Below are 6,562 nucleotides of genomic sequence, written 5' to 3' on the forward strand. Positions count from 1 at the left end.
TTAGAGAAAATAGATTTGCTTGCTCCTAGGCTTAGATTACTTCTTGACTCTTAAACAAAACCGAGCTATGGGTTGCTTCCCATACACTACGCGACTTAGAAAAATCACACAAGAAAAAAAGAAAACAGCTCTTAAAAAGCGTTTAAGTGCTGTGTTTGTCAGCGGCTGAGTTGTGTGGCACAGGGGTATGGATGGGAATCGAGTCAAAGCTGCAACGGTGACCTCATTTGGAGGCAAGACAAGGCAGTGAGTTGAAATTGAAAATGTGAATATCCAGCTAATGGCAGAAGGGAGCTGGAGATATAATACCAGATCTATAAAGGACAATTTGAGGCCCTCCACTCTTGAGACTCGGGCGCTCAATCATGAAGTGATTCACTCAGATTGATCAAGGAGCGTTGTAATCACATGGGAATGTTACATTTGGCTCCAAAGACGGCTCGCATAAGTGTCAAGAGATTCAAAACTGGATTTAATGGATCTGAGGTGATGTGCTTAGAAATCCTTTCAGAAGGTGCAAATAGAATCCTCAGAGCATTTTACTGGCATTTAGCAGCTGTCCGGTGAAATTAATGTGCAGAACAGAGGAATAAATTCACCGTCAGAGACACAGAAGGCTGGAATTTACTCAGTATTCTCACAGCAGAAAATCAAAGGGCCGTGGCCCTCTGAAAGAAGATTTAGAAATCTGCTAATGAACCGCACTGTTGATAACAGTCCCGCATTAAGCAGAAAGCCTAAATGCACTTACAGATAACAAGCTTTCTTTTATTTAAAGCGATTCCAGTTAAAAGCTCGCTGCTCCCTCTGAAATTGAAATAAATGCCGCAAATGTGATATTAAATATTCATAACCTTCAGCTGTCATCTAGCTTTTCCCCGTTTCAAGACAAACGTGCAACAAAAAACATGATCCAGCGTAATTACGCACTTCTAATAAGTGTGAAAGTAGATGAGTGGGGCGTTAAGGGAAAGCAAAGCCAACTGAGATATCATGAGCTGCTTTTCTCACTTATATCAAAGTTCCCAACACTTGAGTTTCATGAATGCAGGCAGGTAACTTCCTTTTTCTTTCCTTTTTTTCTTCCCCCTCTTTCTCACGGAACATTTTCACATCTGTCTAATCGTTGTCTCCCAAAGCTTTTAATGCCTTTGATAAGATTGCAGACAGATAGGCCCATTGACTTAGGCTTATGTGCGTCTAAGAGAAATCATGACAGTAAACCGGTGCTTTTAAAACTTTAGATGGAATATGGCGCTGAAAAGGTTTTATCTAAAGCTTCAATCAAACTGCACTTTTATATCGAGCTTTGAAGAAGCGCCAGCCTGTGAAAAAAAATTCATATTGTTTTGACATATTAATGAAACTACCTGTGTTTATGTCGTGTTTTGCTCTGCTATGTGACGTAATGATTCTACACAAAGCAACAGGAGGAGCCTTATTGTCAGTTTTTAAATTAAGAATAGTACCTATAGAGGATACACATTAGTCGTGGGCAAAAAAATGGACAGCTGTAATCTTCATTATTAAAGGCATTTGATGCATATCTTAAACAGCAAACCGGGTCTGTGACCATCTTTAACTCCTTCTTGTCTAATATGTCATTTATGTTTTTACATAACCCACCTTGGCAATGTAAATGTAAATTGGCAGTTTTGCCATGTTTACACTTCATATGTTTGGTATACTGATGTTCGGTAACATGTGTTGCCCCTGTTAAAAAAATTTTTTAATGGCTCAACATATTGTATAGCAGGGGTCTCAAACTCCAGTCCTTGAGGGCCAGTGTCCTGTAACTTCTCCATGTGTCCCTTCTGCAACACACCTGAATACAATTAGTAGGTCATTAGCAAGACTCCAGAACTTGACTGCATGCTGAGGTGGCGGCAATTCAGCCATTTGATTCCTGTTACAGCAGCTCAAGAGTGAATGAACATGGTGCAAAAAGTGTACATTTAGTAGATCATTTTCCAAACACTTACATTTACTTAAATTTACTTGAGTGGGGTTAGGAGTCACCACTTCAGCATGCAGTCAAGTTCTATACTCTTGCTAATGACACACAAATTTTTATTCAGGTGTGTTGTAACATGGAAAAGTTGCAGGACACTGGCCCTCGATGACTGGAGTTTGAGACTCCTGCTGTATAGCGAGTGTCATAAACCCTTAAATGCACAAGTGTTTGACGAATGTAGATCTACTTCAAAAGCTGAAATTAATAACATTATTTGCTCATGACCTTTAAAAACATAGCATAATAAACAATAAACAATCCAATGCCACTTAATGGCCACGTTTTAGTGCGTTGCCTCTTATGTACCAGGGATTGGTTTTGTATAAGATAAATAAATAATGTTCTTAATATGATGACATTTAAGGACAAATTACACACTCATAATCAGTCCTAGCAAATGTTTAAAAAACAGTACAATAAAATAAAAATGTTGTCCTAAAGGACTCTTTAATAAATACAATGAAATATTTTTTTCAGAGAGTAGCAACATCCTTTTTCATTTTTACTTTCTCTGAGCCCAGGCGGGCACCTTGTGTGTCTTCTAAAGTTCTTTGAAGTTGAGTGCACTGTTACACTGGACTCAGGTCTAAAAATAGTCTTTTAATGTCTTTCTGCAAGTTTGATGTGATGCAGCCATACACATGTCACATATCTTATTACACCTTTTTAAAATCTATATAATCTTCCTGAGTGTTAGTGACTTGTGAATATCAACGTATCACCTCATATTAATCAGCTTGCCCCTATTCTGAACCATAAGGTTAATGTTAGGACTACACTGACTCTCTATATGCAAAATAAATCTTTTAAAATGATTCTGAGGCAGAAAAATACATAAGACAGTTTGACAGCAGAGACAAGTTAAACAAGACTAATACCCCATACTTACTAATGACTGGATTGGATCCCATTTGAATACATATGCTGATCATTTTTAAACACTGTAATAACTACAGTGATGATAACCCTATTCTGGGAGAACTTGCGGCTCCTCCTGTTTTTTGTTTCTCATCCATCATGATATTTTAGGGGTTTTTTGGTTTTGGTTTTTTAAAGCTCTCTTAAAGATTTAAAGAATTTTTTGTTTTTTTTTTGCATCACAGGAAGTAGAATATGTGTTTTCTACTGCGTCTGGGATCAGTCACAGCCAGTTGCCATCTTCAAAGTGACTTTGTCGTGCTAAGACAGCGATAAAATGGCAATAAGACAGAGTAAGTCTTTCAGTATGCAATGGAATGGGGTCAAATCGGCAATTACATGCAATCTGTTTGTGATGATATGGTGATTAACTGTGACAAACTGGCAAAAAATTGCAAATCTGTTGCTGTTTGTTGCAAATCTGTTGCTAAGTGTATGCACAGAAATTCACGTTGAGTGCTTAGTTTCAGAGTCCAGCCAAAAAACAGGTTTGAATTTCAGAAATTCGTCCACAAATAGCAACAGAGTTGCTGTGGGAAAGTGATTTAAGTCAAAATTGCTTAGATGCTCCGCAGCTTTCCTTTTACATAGGAATATAACTAAAACACAACTGCTTGACCACTGGCTGTAGTTTAGCATATAGAGCAGGTCATCTACTAATCGAAAGGTTGAATCCCTGGCTGCTTCAGTCTGCATGTCAAAGAGTCCTTGGGCAAGATGCTGAACCGCCAGTTGTTCTCCAATGCACAGTGAGAAAGCACTTAGGCACAGAAAAAAGTACTTGTGTGAATATGTGTGAATGTGTGATGAATGAGGCGAGTTGTATAAAGCGCTTTGAGTACTCAGGTTGAGTAGAAAAGCGCTACATAAGAACCAGTCCATTTACCATTATACCCATCCAGCCAACCTGATGGCGATCTGTCTGCATTTATAAATTAGACGGCAGTTTGTCTGAGAGTGTGACTGCAGTCAGTCTCAATCAGACCAGATTGTTTGGAAACAGGTTGCCTCCCACCACGCAACCTGTGCAGTCACCTTGCAACCAAACATGGTGGCCCAGATATAAAGTGTTTTGCACATTCAACCTCTGGGCAATCAGTTGGTCACTGCGACTACTTGGAGTTGGTCTCTCTCAGAAAAAAAGAAATCAGTGCAGTCACCTGGCAATGATCAATAGCAAGCAGTGCTATTTTTAATCTAGTGCGACTGAGCCACTGATGTAAGGTACTGTGCAGGTAGGACCAGCCCTGGCTTTGGTTTGATCTAGAGCAGGGGTGCCCAATCCCGGTCCTCGAGAGCTACCGTCCTGCAGCTTTTAGATGCATCCTTGTTCCCACACACCTGAATCAAATGAATGGCTTGTTATCAGGCCTTTGCCAAACATGATGGCATGCTGAAGAGATCAAACCATTTGATTCAGCTGTGTTGGAGTAGGGATGCATCTAAAAGCTGCAGGATAGTAGCTCTCGAGGACCGGGATTGGGCACCCCTGATCTAGAGTGTGTGTTTACTGCAGATCTGCCATCTTCAAAGCATTAAAGTGTGTTATTGTATGGCCATGGTAGAGCTCTGGGGGGCTAACTGCTGACGCTCACCAACCATAGTACGAGCATGCTGACGTTTACCAGTTGTAGTCTTTAACGTATTAGCATATCAGGTGTGCTAAAACTGCACAACAGAGGCTGATGAGATTTGGAAAAACAAATGGGCAAAAGTCTATCAGATAAATAATAAAATAATATAAGTGAAAAATATGAGCCGCTGGTAGCCACCAATGGGACATATTTCAGTGAGGGCATTCCTCCTGGCCACCAGGACAGACAGCTAACATGGAAAAAAAATTACAGAGATGGCTTAACTGATAAAATAGACTAAAGGAATTAGAGGTGTGTGTTATGCTGCAGAATTTTACTCATTAGCCGACACTGCAGCTCAGCGATTGTGTCATTTGCCATTAAGTTTACAACATATTTCATAATCTCTTGTGAAGAGCCAATAACTCCGGAAGACATTTGATTTTATGCCACATTGCTGCGCTCAAAGTCACGTCTTCACACCGATGAAGATTTCAACTTTCTTTCGCTGACCGAGAGTTTTGGTTGGTTTCTCAAAATACGCGATGCTTTCATTTCAAATGACAGAGCCGGCCGATTGCTATAAATGAATAATGAATTTCATCACCTACTGTAATATGAACACATTTCATCTCAGCGCTGCAGCGTGCATTGTCCAGAACAGGGGAGAAGCCTAATTACATAGCTACAGCATTGGGAAGACCGGGCTTAATCTCTTATGGGTTTCTCTAACAGATGTATCCAATTAATGGCCTGTCTTTGAAGAAATGTAGATGGCTACTTCTCTGGGAATTTTATTTCAAAGTAAAACACCCAGCCTCGTTTCTGATGAGCAGACTTTATGCCCAGTCCTAATTCTTTTGTCCAATACACAGATCTGATCTTAAGTAACTGCTGAAATATGAAGTGATTTAAAGAGAATCTTGAATGTTAATGACCTGGACAGAGACGCTCAAGGGAACTGATAGAGGCCCTGTGATGGAGCCATTACTTTACAGGCTGAGTCACAGCAGGTAAGCTGCTTGGGAAATTACACATAAGGGAGTATTATCTTGTAAAATGAAAGACTATACAGATAAAAATGGCAGCAATCCCTCTAAATGGAAGAAAAGAGAGAGTATGTGTGTGTTGTGGGGGGGATTCGTGTATAGGAAAGAAAAATCCCACAATCATTTACCACTTGTATGCACAAGAGCAAGTCCAGCTTTCCTTGAATGAATGAGCCTGATTTGAGAGGACACTTACAGTCATAGGAATAGCGGAGTTAAAGACAGCCAGAAAACCTTAATAGATCTGTGCCACTGCTCCCCCGCTGCTCTGAGAGAAGCCTCTCACGTAGCATGTACATGCATTTAGGCTTATTTACCTCGATCCCTTCGGCTGTCTGACAGGCACGTCTCACCGCTGGAGATGCAACATCGTTGTCTGGCAACCTCTTGATCAAAGTTTTGCAGCGGGGCCAGCACGCTGCACAGAGGGTGACACAGCTTTGCTGCTAATGCAAAAGATGACAGGCGAAAGCGTGAACACAACATATGCACGCGTTTACGCCAGCCTGCCTTTCAGTGTTCATAACCTGGACCTAAATTATTCATCTTCATTTTGATCTGCTGCTTGATTGGCCCTTACGCCTCTGCATTCGTTTGATTAATCTTCAAACTAAAATAACGAAGGCAAAAACAAAAAAGCATATATGCAGCAAGTCGGATGACCTTTCGGTTTCCAAATTTTGGAAGCAAATTGGAATCAATGAGATCGAATTGTCCAGTCTGGGCTTTATTAATGGAGTTGGAAATCCAGGGGCAACTCCGGAGCGTCTGCACTTCCAAGGGCTCATGTTTATATTGGGATGCTTATAACTACCGGAAATGAAAGCCCTGCATTACTGAGGAACTTAATATCCTCTTTGACAACTTATTAAATATTTACCTGTAGCTTTCACGGAGATATCATCCAGGAACTTCAAAACCGAAAAACGTTCCCATCTAAAAAGGGAAGATTTGTCACTTTCAAAGGCTCCTCTGATACTCTGATCATTTATTCCAAACAACAAACC

Source organism: Astatotilapia calliptera, chromosome 13, assembly GCF_900246225.1.
Source record: "Astatotilapia calliptera chromosome 13, fAstCal1.2, whole genome shotgun sequence".
NCBI lineage: Eukaryota > Metazoa > Chordata > Actinopteri > Cichliformes > Cichlidae > Astatotilapia > Astatotilapia calliptera.